Raw genomic sequence first — 24,202 nt, forward strand, 5'->3', positions numbered from 1 at the left:
TAAACAACTCTGCAGCATCCACACGTGCACAGTAACACTCACTAGTGATTGGTACCAGCAAGCAGAGCTTCCCAGATAAGAGGTGGAACACAGAGCTCAGTAAAGCAAGAAGAGGTCAGTAAACAGCTTGCTCCTCCTCAGACAAAATGGGTGACAACACACACAATTTGACTTCCCACCTCTTTACCATCTTCAGCTTTCCAAGCAAGCCCACACCAGGCCTGCACAGAAGTCAGCAAGAGACAGTATGTTGCATTTAGGAACTGTAAAGCCCCTGGGGGAGGATATACAAGAGGATAGAAAATGGCTTTTTCTATACAACCAAACTGAATGGAGAATTCCCTGCAGTCAAGGATCTCAAACTTCAAGCTGATCAGCCATACTTTAAAGATCAAAGCCTGTAACAACAGACAAACCCACTACAGTAACTCCATGTCCAAGTTTCCTTGTTCATGTCTTTTTTTTTTTAATACTTGAAAAGTTGTATGGACAGAAAAAAAAGATAAGTTCCACCTATTTGTCTGGAAGCTTTATGAAGTTGAATAACCTGGTCAGAAAGGACTAGCTGATATCAGAACACAAGTGGCAACTGTAGGTGCCCGGAACAATGGCCTAAGACCTTCTTCATGGAGCATACATACCAAAGTTCACTATGTCCAATTTGCCTAGAAACAAGTTTTTCTTGTTATGTACAGCATTTGAATTTGACATTTCCTTCCCATAAGTTACTGACTCAGGGAGTCTTGTGAGAGAGGAGCTATAAGAAGTGTTATAATTTGATCTGATAACTTTAACCTACTAGTGATTTTTTTTTATTTTATTTTTAACATCCAAAGATAAACACTCAACTCAATTTAGTGTTAAATGTTGCTTTGGATGCAGAGAAGGAAAAGAGCAGGAAGGGGGGGGTGATGCATTCTTGGTAACACAGTCACTGTGTGTTTCATATGAGCAGTAATGGTCATCAATAAGAGCTGTAGCCATCATAAAACACTCTAACATTGTAGATGTGACAGCCATGCTGAGATAGGGTTGGTGGGGTTTTAACTGCACAATGAAATATGACATTTCCCAGTGTTTCATGTCAGTTAACAGGGGCAGGGCCATGTTCAACGTGTGCTGATTTGTTTGGTTGCAATAGAAAAAGCATTTCAGATCTTCATTATTTAAATTTTACAATGGAATCATTCAGAGTTGCAGTAGCATTTAAAATGTGCAGCTGGGCTATGACAGTCATTGTGGGATTTTCCATTTCCCCTTGGAAAATGCTGTGTGAGGACATTGCTGAATTACACTCAGCTTTCAGCTGCTCTTCAGACAGATTCATCTTGTTGGATGCATGACAAATGAATTAGCAAATAAACAAATGAAATAAGTATTACAGAGATGAAGAGAAAAAAGGAAAAGCTTGTCTATTTGAAATTTAGTCTATAGTCCAAGCACTATTAGCAGTTTAATAGTAAGTCAAGTAGATATAATTGGTATCCAAAATAAATGGACAGAAGTCAATTCATCTGATTTTCTGACTCACAGCCATGGCTGCAATACAAGGCATAGCCTAGATGGTGTTTATCAGGAAACTTCTGAGAATCCAAAATTCCTTACCTGAATTAGGAAGGAGGCCAAGTCTCTTCTCCCATGAATCAAGGAAGGTAACAATTCCACCAGATACTAGTCTATTCTAGATTTCAACAAGGTCTTTGACTTGGTCTCCCACAACACCCTTCTGTCCAAATATGAATTCGACAGGTGGACCATTTGATGGACAAGGAAGTTGTTGTGACCATCACTTTCTGGTGTGGTCTCAATGACTTCACATCTAGATAGAGATCAGCGATGAGTGGTGTCCCTCAGGGGTCAGAACTGGGACCAATGCTCTGTAAGAACTTCATCAGTGATATCAGCAGTGGGATTGAGTGCACTTGAGTGCAAGTTTATGGATGACATCATGCTGTGGGGTACAGCTGACACACCTGAGGGACAGGATGCCATTCAGAGAGATCTAGACAGGCTGGGACATTGGCTCATGAGGTTCAACAAAGCCAAGTGCGAGGTCTTGCACCTGGGTCATGGCCTCTCAGTATCTAAAGGAGGGGGGGTCTATAAGAAGGTAGGAGACAGACTCTTTAGCAAGGCCTGTGAAAGGACAAGGGGAAATAGCTTCAAACTAAGAGAGGGGAGATTTCAACTGGATACAAGGAAGAAGCTTTTTATGATAAGGACAGTTAAGCACTTCAACAGACTGCCCAGAGAGATGGTGGAAGCCTCGTCCTGGGAGATGCTCAATGTCAGGCTGGACAAGGCTCGGAGCAATCTGTCTAGCTGAAGGTGACCCTGTTCATTGCAGAGGAGTTAGACTAGATGACCTTTAAAAGGTCCCTTCCAATTCATATGACTATTACAATTCTATGAAATCAGCTCAACTATTTTCTCAGTGATAAAACTCAAAAGACAGATGAGAGTTCTGTCTTCAAAAATTACTTTGGCATCAAAGCAAAAACTGAAATGGGATCCAGTTCCTCTTGGGCAATCAGTTTTTAAAAATCTTCACAATACTTTCACAGACAAAGCATTAAAAAAAGAAATTTTAACAGTCGCAAATTGTACCTATTAAGTTCACAGAAAGCAGAAAGTGATTCATCTTATGCTTGGACAAAAGAGGATACATGGAGAAATGACTTTCATTGTACAGAGAATAAAGAAGGACCATTAAGGAAAGTCTTAAAGATGTACAAGAATAGCCCAATATATAAATAATAGTTCAAAAAAAAATCTGGCAACCTTACTTTAAAAAGCATTCATTCCACTGGTAGCCCATTTCCTAAACAGAAACTCTCTTTCCCTCTCCTCAATAAACTCTGTGAGGCCCTCCCACAATTGCAGTCTACTCTGACACCTTCTTAGGAAAGAGAAGGCTGTGTCATGACCTCAGCAGACAGGCTGGCTTCTGCCAGGTAGGGACTGGAGCAGCACAGCTTTGCTTGTCCATGATCCTCCACAGAGGACATGGATTCACTCTTTCCCTTCAACCCAAGACAATCTTTTTCTTTCAGTGACTTTTGGGGAAGAAAAGTAAACACTGAACAAGAACAACAACTTGTTATGCTTCAGCATGGTAGAGCCATACATATGATGCTTTAAATATCCCTGAGCATACAGCCTATTTCTAACACATCCTGACCAGTCATCACATCAGCATGCCAGACAACACTAGGTCATGCCAGAGAGATGGGGATTAGCTGATGCTTTTGTAGAGAGGATTTACTGTTCCTCAGTGTGCGGGTTTCAGAAGCCTCATAAGTACTGAGAGTCTGACAAACAGATCCAAAGGGTTTGGGCTACATGAGTTCCCAAAACAACAGGTCATTCATATCAGGGAAGTACTGCATACTAAAGAAAAAAATACAACATGAGGAAAAAAAAGTATTTTCAGTGGATTTCCATTTGTTTTCACCCCTCCACAGCACTAGAGATGAGAAACAAGGACAGAATGAGCCCTCGGGATGTATGAGCAAGTGTTTTCCTCTCTGTGCTACAAGAAACTATGAGAAACTACATCCAGCCCCAACATTGCTGCACCGCTCTGTGTCACCCTGGCAAAAAGGCTGCAATACTTTCTCGCACAGCCTTGTGCCTGAGAACCATAAAGATAACTTAAAGCTGTGTTTTGTTCACCTTCTCCCCAAACAGCACTTCAGCATGGTTCCACTGACTGGGCTGTGAGTTGGGAGATGAAGCAAAGCATGTTCTGGCGCCCCCATGCCTGTCCACTGGAAGAATGCATGTGGTTTCCTCTGCTGGACATGAGCACCTGCTTTGGCAGCCAACAGACATTGGAAGAGGATGCTAAAAGCCACTGGATTTGAAAAGTGCTAGACAAGAAGCTTTTTCTTCTGCATTTTAAACTAGAGTATTAAGCCTAGACAACAAAAGAAAAGTATTTTAAGTAACTGCTGTTGGATGTTTTTAGCTTGTCTTCAATTTTTTCTTTACAAAATAAGTTGCTAAGATCGCAAGGAAGTAATAACTTGAATCCCGTGCTCAGGGATCATTCAGCCCTTCTCACTAATAGCAGTTTACCCTCCGAGCTATGCCTTGTCAAAGCAAAGAGAAGCAGCATATGCAAAGGGCCTGCCTGACCACTGTATCTCTTATATCTTACAGTATTACTTGTGCTACTTCAACTCAGTAGAATTATCTTAGCATGAGACTGGCATAACAGTGTCTAATCAGCCTTATTATCCTAAATTTTCAATTGTTTCCTGGTAAGCTGCAGTTATGTCTTAGCTGATTATCCACTTAAACCATCAAGTACCAATTATAAAACGCAGTAACATTAACATCACAGATGCTCGAATTCAAAAAGAAGCAACCCTAGATCATGCTTTTGAGTAATAAACTGTACTGCAGAGGCAGCAGACCTCAGTATAAAATGCCTTTCTTCATGATTTAAAATGAATAAATAATTCATTTGTAAACCAGAATGATTGTTTTCCTAAATAACACATCAATTAGTTAGAAACAACCCATGTATAACTTTGCTTAGAGCACTACTGCAAACAAGAATGAGCATCACATTCAGGCAGTGGCACTGGCAAAGCGCAGTGCCTTGTGCAGTCAGCAAAATGTGCCCTCATTAAGCATTGTCTAATGGCTGATCCTCATGGAATAAAATCCCATCTTGTTTTCCATTTGCTGAAAAATGGGGCTGAAAAATTGAAGCAGTGCTGCTGAAGATGACTTGCCACTTGGCCCTGCTCTGTTTGCCAACTGATCTCCTCAAACCCATGTGAACTGCAGAAATTCATAAGCAAAATGAATTTCTGATGATGGGATAACTAAAGTCAACCCAAGATACCATAGTGATACTACTGCAATCAGTGCGTCTTAGTGTCCTTAGTGCCCACAGAAGACCTTAAGTTCCCAATGCCACACCAGCTCCCAATCCTTCTCACTATGCAGAGAAGACCAACTGTTTGCATCCCAAGTCACATTTGGAAGTTACTCTTTGCAAAGAACATCCACAGGTGCTGGATATCAGAGTCTGTGGAATTACTTGAATGGACTAGAAACCTGGGACTTCCAGCACATAACGTGCAGAAACAGAAGGTTCACATCCAATACTAGGAACCCACAATGGGCTCCTCACCAGGGAGGATGCTCAGGCTGGGCAAGCTGCTGCTTAGCCCACTTTCAAGTTGTCTGCGTTTACCTTAGGACCCATCTTTATCTCTCTCTCCCTGCACATTACTTTCATAAAACACTGCTCGTCTTTCTTGAAGAAATGCTGCTCCCTTGCGTCTTCATGGCTTTAAATCTCCTTCCATGTCACCTGTTATTGTGGGAAGACAGGAAGAGGTAACAGGCTTTTCTCTGCATTATGCAGGGAAAAAAAAAAAAAAAAAAAATGTATGAAGGGAGCTATTCCCTTCATGCTTTCTACTCCATCTGAACAGCATTGTCACCAGGAGAGATTAAATTAATGCATGAAAGATGAATGAGTGAAAAAGTCTACAGAAGGTTCAAAGCAAGAGGAAAGAACACGATGCTATGGAAGGTCAGGTTAGTGTTAGTTTCGGAATACCACTGTAAGTTGAATTGTTTTCAAGAGAGTCATTAAACAGCTTAAAAATGGAGCGAGTCACAAATAGAATGGATAAGCAGTAGAAGCAAGTGTCCTGAGAAAACTGCTATAATCACTTAATAAGCACCACCCTGGAGCTGACCAGTCATCCCCCCACCAGGATCTTTATGACAGCATGTACAAAGACTTATTCCCTTTGTAAGATAATCCTTGGCAACTGAAAATCTTTCATATTAAAATGCAAGTGACATAACAGTAAACAGCTGGGGCTCTAGAAGAGGGAAGGAATGAATTTCAGCTCTAAGGGCAAGAACAAAAAACCTAAAAAACAACAACAAATGACCCTTCTTCCTCACATTTCTCCCTCTTCCCTCTAGAACTCATGCATTAAGCTGAATATTTCCCCACATTCACTGCCAAGCCAAAGCAGCATGTAATAAGTGTCTAAAAAACTGTGTGGCTTTACTTAACAACTCCTGGCATGTTTCTTCCAGTCCTTCTATGGCGGCAGCAGTTCTGAACTCCACAACTGCACCAGGCTGAGATGAATGTCTGTATTTTTACATCTGTTTTTATATCCACATATAAGCCTTTCCATTCAAAGTTACCAGAGGTCAAAACAAACACCAGGACCTCTTATTAACTCAGGTAAGATGAATAACCTTCTAGCTGACAGGCACACTGACAAGTGAAGGTGTTTTGTGTCACAGAACAACTCACTTAGACAACTGTAAAGTCAGGAATACTTCCCATCTCTTCTCTCTGCTCAGTTTGCTGATCCACATTCACTTCCCTCCATCTACTTATTTTGTCACCCCTTATTTCATGACTGACATGCTTTCGCCAGCAAAATTCCTTAATGATGAGAACAAATAGGACTGAGCATTTAACATCTCTTTGTAAAGCCAAGCACACAGATCATTTGCACCCCCAGTCCCTTTTTCTTTGGTAATTTTACGGATATAATTACCTGGACAAATTTGGAATTACTGGGCAAACAGTTTTGTTTCCACACAGACAGGAAGAATAAACTCACTGGATGGGTCTAATAGCCAAATGGGGTAAATCCTGGATTTAACATACTTGAGTAATCACTTCTGCTATCTGGTTTAAGTGACCAGATGAGAGCTACAGCGGCTCAAATTTTACACTTCTTCCGTACATTTGCTCTATTAAATAAAAGCACAAAAACTTTCCACTCAGAAGTAACTCATCTGAAGCACTCATACACCAGCAATCATTTCTGGGAGAGATTATAAAAGTAATTTTCTGGGGAAAAATAAACAATAGAAGTAATCTGGATAAATCCTATGCAATTAAAGGCTTAGTGCATGAGTGTCCAACCTTTTGGCTTGTCTGGACTGCACTGAGTGAAGAGGAATCATCTTGAGAGGCATGAAAAATATATTTGCATACTTAATGTATATAACTAACAAAACTGAAAAATATCTATAAAAATAAGTTAAAACAAAGAAAGCAAGAAACACATAGGACATGTGGGATATCTGACTTTGTTTTGGACACACTAACACAGTCTGGTTTGACAGCAGTGGCTGCAATTCTCAGTGAGCTCTTGAAGTGTTTGTCAGAGGCTTCTGACAAAAGCATTACTCTTCCTGTGCTTCATCCTCAAAAACAGCTGGTCACAAATGTACCTACAGCCAAACAGCAATGCCACGAATAAGACATGACTGTGAAGCGAGGGATGTTTCTGGTAAGATGGGGCTTGTAACAGTCCGGTAAAGAGACCTGATCAAATTTTTCTTTGAACTGAACGCCTGATTGCAGCTGTATTCATTCTACCCAAGAATTCAGAGGGCTGCAGTATGAGACATGACAAGCTGAATGTGGTCCCCAGGCCACAGCTTGGACATGGCTGGATTAGTTAAAAACTGAAGTTTGATGGACTGCTGGAAAGAAGAAAACAGTTCTACCTGAAATACGAAGTCTTCATATGACTAGACTGGATTGCCAATTAGTCTGCGTATTTATGAGTTACAAAGAGGGGAAGGACTCATACTAGAGATCATTTCTTAGTTAACCTGCCTGCCTCTCTGCATTACAATGAGTTTAGTAATTACAGTTTGGAACAGTGCCACTTCCCTAACAAGAGATTGAATCCACAACTTCTGGCAGAAAAATCTACTCACCACCAAATTTGTCACATTTACTGCCAAGTCCTAAACACAATTGCTTAAACAAAGCACCTGAAAATACTCCATATAGCCATAAAGGGGGAAAGCAGTGTCAGTTTGAAAAAGTAGTCTTTGTAACCTCAGGCAGGAGTCTTCCAGTCAAACCAATCTTTTCCCTTTACAAGTAAAGCTCTGTTAGTTGTTAAATAACATGAAGCGTGCATTTGGCTCTCCTGCAGCAAGACACAGGTTGTGTCATCACATGGTTACTGATCAAGGAGGAATGCCTATGCCTTTCCCTACCCTTGAAAGCCAATGCATTGTGTTTTTTCTCTTCCAGTTGCAACATCTAGCCATGAAAGTTTATGGACTGTTTATCATTATAAGAAATACATCGATTCATCTTGGTCAATCCCCAAGTCACTCTACACTGATGATCTGTTTACTGCAAAGAACGCACCTGCTACTGAAACTCATTTAAGAATCTGATCTGTAACTAGAAAAGGGAAATTATGGGCAATCTATCTTCCAAGTCTCTCAAAGGTGTACTGAGGAAGACAGTGGAAAATATTACACCAGGAACAGTCCTGCTTCAGCAGTGCAATAAGTCAGCTTATCTATGATCTTTATCATCTGCTGTTGAATTACATGAATTGAAAGTATAAATGCACTGTAATTGTTAATTAAAAAGAGAAGACCTGAAATGACTGGTATTTTCCTTAATAGATCAGAACAACAAACTCATTTGAGACCAGATCCTGATACTCCTGTTCACACCAAATAGTGAGTTGGCCCATATTTACCTAGTGTAATACCTCTGAGAGGACACTGCCTTTAGTACATACCTATGAAATGGCATGATCCTGAAACAAGAATATCAGAAAGCTGCCTACGATTCTGAAGGTAGTTTGCCATCTTAGACTTCTCTGAAACTCTACTGCTAGCTATTGCATACAGAATTCTATCTTAATTGAAAAAAGGAGAGCAAAAATATTAATAGTTGAATTTTTCCTTCCTGGAGACAGGATTAGAGAAGAAAGCTGCAGGGAATAAATAACACTCAATTTGTCCTGAATGTTCTTAGTGTTCTTTCCCCACCACCCCTCTGATTTAAAGCTCAAGTAGGCCATAACATATCAACCTTTTTAATACACAAAGGTGACACTAGAATCAGCAGCTAGTATTCTTCACGAGACTAACAAAGTTTTGTAACCTAACAACACTCCTGTACTGCAGAATAGCAGAAGTTCCATGTTTGGATAAGCATAACTCTTGGATGTGTTAAACAACGTATAGTACAGAAAGTAAACAAGTAATACTAGAATTACTGAGAGAAGATTTACAACCAAAGAAGCTGCACCAAAAATTGTAGTTAAAACTATGATCACTAATAGCAGAGTGCCAAAATGTCTCACAATGGCTTATGAGTAAATAGGAGAGGGAAGATTTGAGCCACATTTAGTCAAACAGTTCCAGAAGTGAAACAAGAAATCTGCTTTACATTGATGATAAACATCTGAAGCAGTTCCTATTTTACAGCAACCTTATCCACAGCTGCAGGTACCAGTGTTTTGGAGCAAAGAACTGATATTACATCTGACAATAGTCTTGCTTACTTAAGCAGACTGTAGGGTCACTACAAGATTGTGAAGTCTCTAGCTGCTTTTTTGCTATCAAGTCTTTGTCCCCTTGATGAGGCCAGTCCTGTCCAAAACATTGACAATAACTGCACAATTTCAACTACTAAGTCAATGGGAAGACTACTGTTGGTTTCAGGGAAGGTCCTGTATGCTTTTTCAAAACAGTTAGTGAGGTAGTCTGTTTTCTGCAGTCAAGACAGAGACCTCAATTACTCAATGTTTCCTTTTACTCAGTAAAGACCAGATCTGCCCAGCAGAAAAAGCTACATAAAAATGGGATAAAGTGCCTGTGGGAATTTCCCTGAACTGATACCTCCAAACCATTTAAAAAAAAAAAAAAGATTAAAGTTCAAAAATGCAGAAGGGAAAATAAATTCAGCCAAAGGACACATCCCAGAAACAATTGGGTATTTGTGCAAAGATTCTGCATCTTTGTAATAGTTCTTGCCCTTATCCATAATTTAGGATGGGAGCAATTCAGTTTTCTGTTACTAAATGATATTTGTGGTCAGCACATTATTTCAGATGTTGGAAACGTTGCAACAAAGCAGTGAGTATCCATCTATTTGATAACAGAAATCAGGCAACCCCTTCTGAGGTATGAACAGCTCTGCTGCTGTGCTTTTTCCTTAGCTATTTTTCTCCCCCAACTGCATACACCATCAGCAAGACCCAAGCAGTCCCCACCTACACAGCTTGTTACTGTACTTGGAAAGGGCCAGTATGTAAAGTAGTGGATTAACTCTGACCTTTACCTATTTACACGATTACTCAGCTGTCAGCCATGGGCAGTAAGCTCCAGTGATTAGATCAGCTTCAGCAATCCTTCAGCAACTGTATTTCACAAACTTAGATGCACTTAGAACTCAGTACCATAAAACCTTAATGCCTGTATTACACTTAACATGATAGATTTTTAGACTGATGTTGGGGAGGATCTCTAAAGAATAGAAATCTTAGCTTTTAGTATTTATGCAAGTAGGGAGGTCATGAAAGAGGGAGAGGGGTAAAAAAAAATAGTGGCTGTGTTTTTGATGAAGATTTCCAATCATGCAAAAATTAACTTGCCTTGCACACTGGCAATGGCATTCTATTTAAAGAATAGAGTGCTTAAATGTCACTGTTTCTTGCCATAGAGTCACTACAGAGTCCATGGCAGGAAACAGCTCAGTATGATTCCTGTAGTATCTAACTTTGGAAAAACAAACCAACCAACACCTCTTCAGTGAGGACTCATGCTGATTTGATTACAGTTTCCTTTATTTAAAGACTAATTTAGTGTGAAACTGTTTCTTTGCTAAAAAGGTAGGGGAAAAAAAGTAGGCTAAACCAGATAGACAAAAGTTGCTAAGGGAAGAGATCTGCCCAGGGATGAAGTCATGCTCCCAGAAGCTGAGACTCCCAATTTCTATTTCTGGCGCTCCTGCTGTCATAGTGCTAAGGCCTCAGGAGTTGGGGATGAGACTGGGCTCTCTTCCATCCTCTTAAGATGCCATACTTCTGCTCATAAACAGCTACACTAATTACAGTGTAGCTGCTCACAGAGCACTACCTTGCATGCATAAGATGCTGCCTCAGGTGGGCATCACAAACATTCATTAACAGTTTACATGGAGAACTCCTGACAAGTTTCCTGCATCCCTGCAAGGTGGCATGGTACAGTTGCAGAGCACTATTACTGGTACTTTGAACAAAATTAGCAAGTGATTCCTTTCTTACAATAGAGTTTAGTATTTGCCTTAACTCACTCAAACAATTCATATAAGAGGGTGATTCAGTACAACTGGAGATTAAACCGGAGATAAAAACATTGAAAAATATCCACGGAAGTGTTTCATAGCTACCCTCTCTACAGTGTTTCAATGAGTTATCCTCTCCTCACATGAAAAAACTTCTTAATTACAGTCTTCGAGTACCCCCTCAGGATAGTTATCTGTGTCAGATTTCAGGACCTGAGATTATACAAAGAGTTTATGCTACTTGTGCTGCGTGGGAGAACGCTCCTCCTGGTTGTTCTGCCCTCAGGGCTTTTCTCAGCCCTTTCACAAGCTGCAGCCTCAGCCCACACTGCAGGGACTGAGCTATGAACACTGTTAGTGCTGTTGTGATTCTGCACCGTAATGAGTTGCTGATCTCTAGAGAACAACCATCTCTTCTAAGAAAAGAAATAAGTCACTGCTGACAGCCACAAATCAAAGCCCAGTTCTAGGGAGCACTGCAGGTACACTGCATCCTCTGGTTCTTGTAAGCTAAACACATGCCTTAGGAAGAGGGCAGTGAGGTATCTCTCTTGGATACAAGCTCCTACCCCCTATATACATATACACACACACACCTATCTAGAAATTAGAAATCTTACACGCTTCCCAAACACATCTGTAAGAAGAAACGCCAAGCCTTCCATGAGAAAGGAGCCATTACAGGCACACTGCAGATGTCTTGTTGCACATGATATTGAGGTGAGTTAGCCACCCTGCCCTTCTGATAAATCCACTGAATTTTATTTTTTTAAGTTCCTAAAAGCTTTTCAAGGCTGTGCATTTACTAGCCTATTACACAGGCTATTTGACAGAAGCAGTAGTACCAGGTCTCACCTGCATTCAGTTATTTCTTTCATCATGAAGAATTACAAGAGCTTAAGAAAATGGATCTCTGATAAGAACACAAATTCCTTGTGGGGAACTGCATTGGTTTTAAATGCTTTTCTCTAAATTTCTCTTCACTCCACTGAACAGACACCTTCAATATGACAGTGCCTGCGGTACTGCAACAGTTATCAGTGCAGTTCTTGGGGAAGATCTACAGGAGGATAGGCAGAAAGACTTCCTCTCTACATGGACTTCAACTGCAGATTGTTGAAAGTCTCCATACTCAAGAGTCAGTGCTATATGGAACCCTTCAAGGAAGGTGTCCCTAACAAATTTCATCACATCATTTTCCTGTGCTTTTTCCACTCATGCAGTGAATAATCACAACACTTATTTCCAGAAGTGCAGTTTAGGTGAAGAAAAAAACAATGGTTACTGCAGTAGGACTACTTTGCTCTCAGCTGCCACATGCACAGCATGGGCCTCAGGTCACTATCTAGGGTTTTGATTCCTGCAGTTTTGTTAAAATAAGTGGTGCTACCTCCATCATAGATAAATCTGGCATTAGGATTTCCTCAGCCAAAATTTCTTTAACAAGTTCCAAATTTGTAGAATCATAGAATCACCAGGGTTGGAAAAGACCTCCAGGATCATCCAGTCCAACTGTACACCTATCACCAATATTTCCCACTGAACCACAATCCTCAGTCCAACATCTAAACATTTCCTTAACACTTCCAGGGATGACGACTTCATCACCTTCCCAGGCAACCTGTTCCAGTACCTCATGACACTTTTGAGGAAGAAATTCTTACTGAAGTCCAACCTGAATCTCCCCAGTGCAAAATTGAGGCCATTCCTTCTCACTCTATCACTCTTATCTGGGAGAAGATGCTTACTTCCACCTTGCCACAACACCTCCTTTCATGCAGTTGTAGAGAGCAAGAAGGTCTACAGTGAGCCTCCTTTTCTTGAGATTAAATAATCCCAAATCCCTCAGCTGCTCCCATAAGACTTGTGCTCCAGATCCCTCGCAGCTTCACTGCCCATCTCTGGACACATGCCAAGGCTTTAATGTCTTCCTCGCAGAAAAACTGAACGCAGCACTCAAGATGCAGCCTCACCAGTGAATTCCTTTCACTCCTCAAGACCTGGAAGTCAGGTACCACGCCACCTGAATCCTGAATAAAATAGTGCTAAATTAGGAAAGAGGACAGATGAAACAGGCTGGAAACTCTTAAGAGATCCCAGGAAGAAGCTGCTGGGAAGTTGCACAGAAGCGGGGTTGCAGAACACAACACAGTATTTTCATACATATGCATAAAAGTTAAGCTGTAAGGCAGAGCATATATGCCTAATAAGCTAGGGGAATATGAATGTAAGCTTCATTTCCTTATAGATTAAGAGACATCCAGTGAATATATTTGATCTGAAGTGAGCTAAAACAAAATGCTAACTGCCAACACAAAAATAAGTTCAATCTGAGTGCGTATGTGACTGAGAAGCAGAGTAGTTCTCTACAGAACTAAAGTTCAAGAGATGACAATATCCCAGGAGAGAGGCACAGAGCAGATTCCACTCAGTGCAAAGCTGGATAAAAGCAGGTTGATTGTTAGTAAGCAGACAGCCAAAATTAACCTCAAAGGGTGCAATAAGATGATGGAAGAATGTCAACAGCCTAAGGGGAGAAGGGAAAGACATCAAATTCCTCAGAAGCAGAACATTAAGGCATGGCAAACGTGGACCTTGCCTTTTTCTACATTTTTTTCAAGTTAATACTGAGAAACTGAAAGCAGAATAGACTAATGGACTGCCAAGAAAGACTAAAGTAAGAGGTGTGAGGTCGTTCCTGCTAATTGGTACTGACAACTACAGCTCTGAAAGCCAAGAGGCTGTGTGGCAGAATTAGGAAATAAAGTTGACAGTGTGGGATAATTTCAGTACCTAGGATGGCACCACCTCAAGAGGGATTCCATTCAAGGAGATGAAAATCACATCTGAAAAGAGGAAGCAACAAATTAGTAAAGCTTGGTGTGATCCAAAAAAGCATCCTTCAGTTCAGAGGAAAGCTCTGAGAATAAATGTTTATATGTACAATTTTTTTTTGTTAAAATGTGGCCTGAACTATTAAGACAATAGAAGAAAAGCTAGCAGAGCAAGTCACAGAAGAATGGTATATTGTGACCATCTAAAGTCAACCTTAACTATGAAAAAAAAAATCTCTTCTGTAAATAAAGATGAAAGAGCAAACAAAAAAACCACCAAAAACAGCCATGCAGTATAGAAGGAAGTTGATGAACAACTTGAAGTTAATGGATAATATTCCTCACGTATAACATTTGACAAAGCTTTGCAGGGAAAGCCAGCTGTGCATGCAGCTTAACAAACAACAGTACAACTCTTTGGAAAACTCAGGAGAAGCTGCAGCCCAAAGAGACCATCACTTTCAGAAAGGTGCCAGATAACATCTTGTTTGAATAGTTATCCAAGAAAGTGAGAATTGAGGCAATGATTTAACAAGAAGAATCTCAATAGAAGAATAAATATTTGTTCAACAGTTCACTTGGATGCCTGAACAGAGTAGCCAGCAGACTGCATTGTTCATACTCCACTAAAGTCCTGTAATAAAAGTACTTTGCATTTTTTAAGCAACGTGGATCTTTGATAACTGCACATTTCCCCTCATTTCCATCCCAAAGAAAAAATGAAGCTAGTGCTATTATTCCATTTAAACAAATTTAAGATTGATAACTTAAGTGATTCAGCTACAGCCACAAATAGACAAAACAATCAATTTGTAACTCAGATCTTGTCAGTAAGACCATACACAGACTATGTTTGCCTCACATTCTAGTCAAATGAAAAGTAACCACCATTCTGCTCTTACATAGTGAACCATTTTCCCATGCCTTTTAATACACGCTTTCAAAGATGCTATCCATTTAAATCAAGATGTCACACTGAAATGCATAAACACATGCTTTTACAGAACATTAAGAAGATAAATTTTCTCCCCACTTTTTAAACACTCAGATTTAGCACTCAGCTGGCTCTCTGCAGCTCCCAGCTTCTCCAAACTAAGTGCAAAGAGTATGCTGGCTGCACTTGAGAAAGTGAGAGTAACAGTGCTTCTGCTATCCTAGTAATGAGCATTCTTACAACTACTTAGCATGGCTGCTTCTATACTAAATGCTGGAGGAACACACTTGTTCTAAAAAAAGAAAAAAAAAATGCATTTGATGTTACAAAAGCTGTTTTTTTAGGCAGTTTATATATGCAACTTATATCATTCATCCATACTTGAATGGATGAATAAAGGATGAATAAAATTACAAAAACAGCAACAAAAGAAAAAGTTTACACCACAAAAAGAACTTCTAAAAATGCACTTGAAGGAATCGAACTACACAGATACAGAAATAAATACAGGGCATACTGTAAACATTTGTAATATTTTCTGTACTGACTTCATTCCAATAAGAGGATCTTTATTTACAGGGACCTCTTTAGCACAGCAAAGCGGTGCTATCTCAGCATCACTGCAACATCTTTACAGAGCACTGGAGTTTAAAGTTCATTTTGACCTATTTTTTGCAAGAAGCTGAACTCTCTCTAAATCTGAGTCTCCCTTGCATTTCAGAAGTTTTCTGTACTCCGTTTGCTATTTTCAGTTCTCTTTCTGAACAGAGAATAATTGAAGCAGAGTGCAACCTTTTCATGCTTTAAATCTGACCTAGAAACACAGAGATAATTCAGCAGACTGATCCCTTAGTCTGTTGGACAGTAGGGGTGGTATGGCCTGTTCCTTCTACAAAAAGCTCAGTCTGGTGGACTAAGAGCACAGAGTGAACAGCTAAGCCTGGTGCTTGGATTTAGAAGCGGAATTTAGTTCTCTACTTTGCATGATCCAGGGGTGAGTTCTGTGACCATCTGCGTCAGGGAACGGGAGAAGGGCATTTCCTTACCTCACATAGTTTATATGAAGTTGTCCTCAAAGCTATGATTTATTATGGGCTGTGAGAAGCTTGAGAACAAACAAACAGGCATCTAAAGTGGCTGACATCCTCAGCATTTGTTTCTGTATTTGGCAAGAAAATAGAGGCAGCACTACATATCCTGTATACTCAAGTATCCACTTTTTCCTAGTTTTTACTGACCTGCTTAGGTTAACATTACAGAAAATTTACCTTCTGTGCTTTTCATCGCATTACAGAAATGACAGCCGAGCAGCAAGATCCTAGACTGCCGGAAGTGGGAATGTGCTCAAATGCAACAGCCATGGGCGCAGAAATAAAGGAAAGAAGCTACTTACCTTCAGAAGGCCTCAGGTATGCAGGGATCACCAGTGAGGTACCTTTGCCTCCACTACCAACCCTTAAATGAGGTCTGGGAAGGGCTGGATCCTGGATCCATCCCTTCCAGTCACTCAGGTACATTGCATGCACCTGAGCTTCCCTGCATTGGCTCCACCTTTCTACCAGGTGCTCATTCACTGGTTCAAGCCATGACTTAGCATTTCCACTACACCTTCACACTGCATTTTCCTGTCTGGTTTTACTAATCTTACCAGTTTACTTTTATATCAGCTATCAAACAAGGAGTCATACTGCCAAACTACTTCTGCTTATCTAGTGAATTTCCTACCACACTTAAATGAATGCATTTACCTGCACCTAAAAGTCTTCCACCCATACCAGAAGTAGCAGTGCATTACCATCCCAACACAGACATTATTACTAACTGTTAGGAATGGAAATGAAGAGGGGCAAGTCATCTACTGGAATGAACTGTGTATGGTTGATAGTATCAACATGAACAGAATGTTATCAAGAAAGCCTAGAGGTCCTTTGGACTAGATAGAAAAATCATTGCAGTGTGACACATGCTACTTGAGTGGATGACTAAGCAGCAACAAGTGTTAAAGTACATCTCTTTACTGAAGAAGAGACAGAGTCTCCTTGAAGAAAAGCTAGAGATAAAAGTTTTAACAATCCCCACTCAGTGACCCATATTAAAATAAGAAAAAACATTTGCTTTCATTAGTAAGGCTCTGATCTCACTCCACATCATCCTCCTTTTGATGGATTTTTATATCTTGTGACTAGTGTCCAATGTCAGTGGTAATTAATGGCTGCAAGTACAAAAACTCCCTGTTGTGAGTCAGCTCTGTTGTTGCTTCTACATCAAGATGTCTGCTTTGCTAGAGTTAACTTCTGAAGCACGGTCCTTCAGGATTTAGCAGATGAATCTATAACTTCCAGCATGCTTCTGTGTAGCAATAGCAAAAAAAAAAAAAAACCACTGGAATTACTAGTTGCTATCTCATCTTTTTACTTTAGGAATCACAGGGAAACACTACAAATCAGAACTACCACCGGGGACAAGGGATCACAAGGGTTAAAATTAGAGAAGACAGTTTGACAGCTTTCAATTCACATGGAAGCATTACTGAAAAGTGTTTTGAATTATGTCACACAGGGCAAGTGTCACTGCAGTTACTGAGTGAGAACTTACAGTGCCAGCAAGTGTCAGGACAAATTACACTGCAGGACAAGCACACTGTATGTCACCCACACTTCCAAAAGGCAAAGCTTCCACCCACTCTCAAGAAGCTGCTTCCATTTCCAAGTCAGTATATACCTAACTGCTCTTATTCACATCAAAACAGCACATGGCAAATACTACAGTAACATTATCGACAACTTCAGGATCCCTCCCTAGTTGGAGGGACAAAATGCTCTGATTCTTCACCACCTTAAAATACAATTACTTCAAGTCTCTGGACTCACATACGTAAACAGGTGCCTTGAAAGCTGAAGAAAAATCTCTGTCTCTTACACTTCTGGTTCTGCCTGTTTCCTTCCAGTCTCTCACCTCTTAGATTAGATGCCCTTAGCAGAAAGGAGAATTTGCAGATTATGCTAAGCCTGGAACAATACCTGGTACAACTGATGGCTCGTCAGTGCCTGGGGTTCCTCAGTACTAACAGTAAAAGTGAAGAACAGAAACATGAAATGTATTGTACCAGAAATGAAAAAGATGGGGCTAAGTCATAACAAGAGCTATAAAACACTTCATGAGCTGAAGGAAATTTATTCAGGCTGAAATCTTCTAATATGACTTCCTGCAAGTTTGCAGGTGCTCTTCCAAAGAGGTTTTAATTTAATACTTAGACTGCTGAAACAAATTAAGTGAAACCTGCATAATATCTGCTATTATTGAAATAACTGAGTTGAGTATAAAGCAGAAGGAAGTCCATTCCCATGCTTCCTCAGATTTATTTTTCAGTATTCTTCATCCAAAAAAAGACAACAGCCAAAAAAACCAACCATCTAAAGGCCACGATATGTAATATTCACAAATAAATGACAGTATGAAAGTTTGAGGACTCAAGGTCCAAACTCAATTTAAGACACTATTGCCTCCAGCTATTTATTCTATCCCACAGCCTATGATCCAAAAAGCAGAGTTACTGTAGTAGACTACGCTATGTACAATACCTCAGTTGCTTTAACGCAGAGAGCAAACAGTACTGAAAATGCAACGAAGTTCTAAATGAAGATGCAGTCTGTACACAGAAGTAGCTGGAGCGCAAGCTCACGATCCACATAACTACTGCAGGGATGACAGCCTTTGGCAAATGAAAACTAACAAAGCAACTCTGGAGCTGTAACAACACTTTTTGCTGTGAATAAGTGCCAATAAATCCAGTTAACTAAGACACTGCAAGACTTTCTGACCCTGTGCATTTTTCTGAGCCGCCAGTACCAGCTCTTCTCAGAAAGGAGTCAATTTATGTGCAACTGCGTCTGTCACTGACTTGTGTTCTGAATGGCTGAACTTGAGCTATGCCTGTGTAAGCTGAATTCCCCTCCATGCATTCATTCTCCATTCCCAGAATGGCTGCTGCAGGAAAGCAAATCCTATTTGGAAGGATTACTTGTCACACAAATGCCAGAGGCCCTGTCCAAGACTGGGCTCCTTCCCATGCCAGAAACCAAAAGACTTCAAAGGCCCTATTCAGAAAAAACATGATTAAAGTGGGCAAGGTGGGAGCACAAAACAGTACCACCATATTGCATATTCAGAATCAAAGCCATCACTTTCCCTCCCTCAGTTCTTATTATACATTAGGGATTTGGTCTAAAGCTGGGGGTCTAACTACAATCAAGCATAACGGTGCACAGAACAAGAAAGCACAGGCCAGACTAAGATGCAAACTTGTTTAGCCTAGTAATAGTTGGTAGCAGTATAGATTCCATCTAACACTTGTGCATGGACAGCATGCACCACACAAGTATATGTGAGAGAAAATTAAGCATCAGAGAATTATCTATTGTCTAGAGCAGTACATGCAGGTTTTTTTATGTTTTTTCTACATACATTCCTCCATAAAAACAGTTACAGAAACTTAATGGAATGTCCCAAGCACTCAAGAGCTTGAATGTGTTTTTTCCTTGCAAGTTTTATTTGCTGATGCTTATCTTCGCATTTTCTAAATACTTCACACATTCCATCCCTGTTATTTCAGTATATAAGAGATCATTTCCTACTTTGTAGGATGTCATGACATAGCCTGTTTCCTTCTCCATCTTAAGAAGAGGAACTCCATAAGTTTAGCCCTTCCACAGGAGAGGAAAGAGGAGTGCACGTCATACTTGTGATAAATGGCAGGTAACACAGGAAACTGGTGGGCAATATTTCGGTACAAAGGAGAAGCAATAGCAGTGCATTCCACCAGCAGAAATTTTTTCTTTATTACTGAACACAAGCTGGTGAGAATGAAGTATCAAACAGACTTCAGCTGAAAATCCTCCCTGGAATGCAGACAACACTAGCTAGTATCAGTTTTAACTGCTCTTTTTTGTGCAAAGCACACAGCTGCCTGCTTTGAGCTCTTCAGTATCAGAGAGCTAGAGCTGCAGTTTTGCATTTACTCTGCACCAATCCTTCATTGACTGAGTGGCTAGAACCTGAAGTCCCATAACAACCATTCTCCAGCCATACAAGACTACACTTTCTTCAAAATCAGGAGTTTTATTTTAATAGATTATCTTGTCTTTCTGAAGGGTTTTTACCAGTTGAAATTTTTATTTTTAAATCTGCTCTGAACTTTTCCTGAAAATAACTCAGTAAAAGAAGCACTCAGAATAACTGATAGCAAATCCAGGCACCAGGCAAAAGATAGCAAGAAAGCGTATGGAGCTCTCCACAGCTATCAACTTTAAAGAATACATCGTTGTATCTTTAAACAAAAGCATTAGAAAAACTGTATTAGTTCAACGTACCACACAATAATTCTACAAGTGAAAGAACACTATGAGCATAAGAAGAAAATGGCATAATTTATGCCTCTAGCAACACTAACTTTAAACAGATTTTCTGGTTAAGATTCAGCACTAGGAGATACAGGTTTCAAGTCTACTTCAATCTACATCACTAGGCAGTTAATAAGCATTTAGACAGATGATATATTGCACAAGAAAAAAGGTGAGGAGAGGAAAGACTTATTAGCACAGCTTAAAGCCAGACAACCTGCGGAGCTACCTCAGCAAACACTTCACATAAAAGATTGAATTGTAGAGGCTCTGAGAATTCACATTTTTCACAGACTCTTGAAAATCTACATCTCCCCTGATCTGATTATTGTCCAGTCATACATTTATTGTGGAAAGGAATTAAATGGAACATGATGGAAAGCGCAGTAATGACAACAGAGCAGCAAGGTCTTAGGCTGCAGAAAGTAAATATTTGCTCAAGTACAACAGCCATAGGCACAGAAACAAAAGAAAGAAAGAAAGAAAGAAAGAAAGAAGCTGCTTACCTTCAAAAAGCCTTGAGTACATGGGAATTTCCAGTAAGATCCCTTTGTCTCCACTACCAACCCTTAAATGAGATCTGGGAAGGGGTGGATCTTGATTCCACCCCCTTCCAGTTATTCAGGTACATTGCATGCACCTGAACTCCCCTGGGTTGGCCCCACCTTCCCACCAGGTGCTCGATCACTGGTTCAAGCCACGACTTAGCATTTCCACTACAATAGCTATTAGCAGTGAGCCTCTAGACTGAACAAGCTTCTGAGAGTACTTCACTTGCCACCTTGGGGAAAGCCACCACAGAGATAGCTGTACTGCACTGAAGAGAAACAAACTGGAAGAAAAACACTTTATGTGCTTTACCTTGTAGTGGGAAGTGCAGATGCCTTCAAACATATTTATATCCATACAGTCCATTGGTTCCGACCTTTCTGGTAACAGCAGCTCTTCCAGCTTCTTGGTTTTTTACTTTTAATTTGCCAACTGATGCAACCTGGAAATTTACAGAAGTGGGTAAGTTATTCCAAGACATTTATCCATCTCATTCTACAAGGCACTCAACTTTAATAGATATGGCACTGTGCCATGTGTCTTCTGTTGCTCTCAAGAGCTTTCAGCACAATGGCTTACAGACCAGTGCTTCAATACATCATTGATTATTATTATTATTATTTTAATTTAGGAGGATAAAGAAGGAGATTCTTTCCTTGGATTTCTTTTTCAGGAAGTTATGCCCCATGTGTGCATATCATGTGTTTAAGAACATGCTTTTACCTTAAGAATTTCAAATGCTTACGATGCTGAATTGTCAATTTACTTCTGAATTTATCTGTTAAAGGCTGATTCTCATGGAAAGAAAAAATTAAATTTAAATCCTAGCTCAGGAGTAGGAATGCTACTAATTTGAGAAAGAAGAGAGTGACAGATATAGATCAGTTTTCAGCAATTAAGGTAACAAAAAGAAAAAACTTCTTCAAAAAATGACTTTGAATGCTGCTCAAAATGTTTCAGCAGGGAAACAGGGAATTTCTTTTATAGAAATACTTAGGGAATCTCAGGGAGATTCCTTAAAAATATCTGCAGCTGCACTGCATGCATTTAAATTTGAGCATCCAACCAAAAGGAGCTCTGAAAACCAAGGAACAGCTTTTCTGATTGAGCACAGCAGCTGCCTATCAGGGACCTATGAAGGCATCACATATGCTTGAACCATGGGCCAGATCATTTGTCTTATCAGGAAGGGGCAGTAGAATAAGAAATGCAAAATATGTACACCTTGGTACATGCCTGGATGCAGGTAGAGATTGCTCTGAGGGCATGCCACTGCATAGCACTACTAAAGAACTGACTAAAGTTTAAAAAAATAAAGGATTGTCACATGGCAAATTCCTACAGCACAAAGACCTCGTGTATGCAAACATGTCAACTGTGTGACTGTAGGAGAGAGATGAAATAGTCTGCACGCTGCAGAAGAAGAATGAGCCAACAGCAGCTGATGTAATAAAGAGTTTGTGAAAAGACATCTAGAATGTTTTTTTCTTGGTTGTTCAGGAAGATTAATTATCCTGAAACATAGACTCTGCTCCAATGCTGATGGAAGCAGAAAAATGAATAGATTTTCGTCTGCCATTATAAAAAGAATGCTATAACATTATCTGGATTCAAAATTTGGGTGTATTCTTTGTATATAATACTGTGTTAATATTTTACAGTTTGTCCCCTGTAATGATAAACATTACTTGAAGTAATACCCAGGTTGACTAACAAGATGTCTGGAGTGTCTTCAAGCATCTTGTTATATGCTATGCCTTTAGCTATTTACTCAGAAACTAAAGCAAAAGGGCTAGAGAAAATTTTCATCTTGGTTAGCTTCTTTCCTCATTTCAGTTACACTGTTAGACTACATAGGTACCAAAGGAAAAAAAGTGACTGCACTGCTCTTGGTTCCACTTGCAGATGTTAGATCTACCTCTCAAAAGTCTTACCATGTGAAAAGCAGATTTCAATTTTTCTATGTGTGCCTTTGTGCACAAATATTCTATCTAAACCTCTGTAATTTGAAATTATTGCAGAGCATGATAAAAACATTGCTTTAATAGCCTGACACATATAATAGTGGTCACCTCTCCGAAGCCTTCAAATAGGAACACCACTGCTCGGGCAAAGCCTCTATTTTGTGCGTCTTGGTTTTCACTTCCAGAAGGCAGAAAGTGAACAGGCAAGGTACACAAAGGGCACACAATCAACTCCACCGATTTTGATTAATCTGTTTGCAGTCAATGCTGATCTGGGCCAACCATGACAGAGACAAAGTTGCAACTACTTCCCAGATACAAAGAACTCCCAAAATAGCTGTGCACTTTCAATTTCAGAGAATTATATGCAAAAATGTGCACGTGTGCATGTATTATTAAATCCCATATCAATCTTACTGTATTACTTCCATTTTTAGACCATAATAAAGGACACATAAACAAAGTCCTGCTTCACCCTGGGTAGAGGAATACCTCTAGATCGCAACCTGAATGCCAGTGATGTTTCAGGTGACTGTTACTTTCACCACTTTCCCCATGTCTTCCACAGCAAAAGCTATAGTTGGGCTTTGTCACAAAATGTTTCTTGCTGCTTTGAAGCACTGTGATACTTTACTTGAAGGCACCTCCTGGTAAAGCCTCCCTTAGCAGAGAGAACTTAAGGAAGCAACATGAACTTCTTAATTAAAAGTATAACAATCCTGCCATCATTATGGCAATGCAAATACTGATGAAAAGTAGTGTTTTGAGTGCCATAGAAGTGTATGTAACCAATTCAGAATAAACCTCACACATCCTTTCTAATTCATAGAATCACAGAATCATTAAGGCTGAAAAAGACCTCCAAGATCACCTAGTCCAACTGCCATCCCCATCACACCACTGCCCACGTCCCTCAGTGCCACATCCACACGGTTCTTCAGCACCTCCAGGGACGGTGGCTGCACCACCTCCCTGGGCAGCCTGTGCCACTGCCTCACTGCTCGTTCTGAGAAGAGATTTTTCCTAATATCCAACCTGAACCTCTCCTGGAGCAACTTGAGGCCATTTCCTCTCATCCTATCACTGTTACCTGGAAGAAGAGGCCCGGAGAAAACTGGGGAATAGCTTTGCGGAGCAAGACCTGTGAGGCCTAGTGGACAAGTGGATCATAAGCCTTGACACAAAGAGAGAGTAAACAAGATGGAACCAGACTCTTCTCAGTCATGCTGAGCAAAAGAACAAGAGGCAAGAGACAAACTAAATACAGGGACCTCCGTTTAAACACAGGAAATTCTCACTGTGAGGTTGTTTCAGCACTGACAGAGGTCCCCCAAACAGGCATTTCAGTAGAGTGTAGCTATTCAGCATCCAACTGGGTCCAGCCCCCCAGAGGACTCTTGAGCCCCTGCCAGCCTCAACCACCC

The 24,202-nt window shown here is 40.2% G+C and overlaps 1 protein-coding gene across 6 annotated transcripts in view; it reads right to left on the minus strand.

Moving 5' to 3' along the window:
• The window catches only part of TMEM108 (transmembrane protein 108), a 237,966-nt gene that overhangs the window by 127,384 nt on the left and 86,380 nt on the right, over positions 1-24,202 (minus strand). For 5 of the 6 annotated variants that reach the window (XM_090142451.1, XM_090142449.1, XM_090142450.1 and 2 more), the window contains one exon: positions 21,127-21,256. The gene's annotated coding sequence lies outside the window, so the exon portion shown is untranslated. Of the gene's footprint in view, positions 1-20,771; positions 20,929-21,126; positions 21,257-24,202 lie in introns of those variants that run through there. The other variant, XM_090142452.1, reaches the window with a different exon arrangement.

This window comes from Phasianus colchicus, chromosome 6, assembly GCF_987193195.1.
Source record: "Phasianus colchicus chromosome 6, bPhaCol1.hap1.1, whole genome shotgun sequence".
NCBI lineage: Eukaryota > Metazoa > Chordata > Aves > Galliformes > Phasianidae > Phasianus > Phasianus colchicus.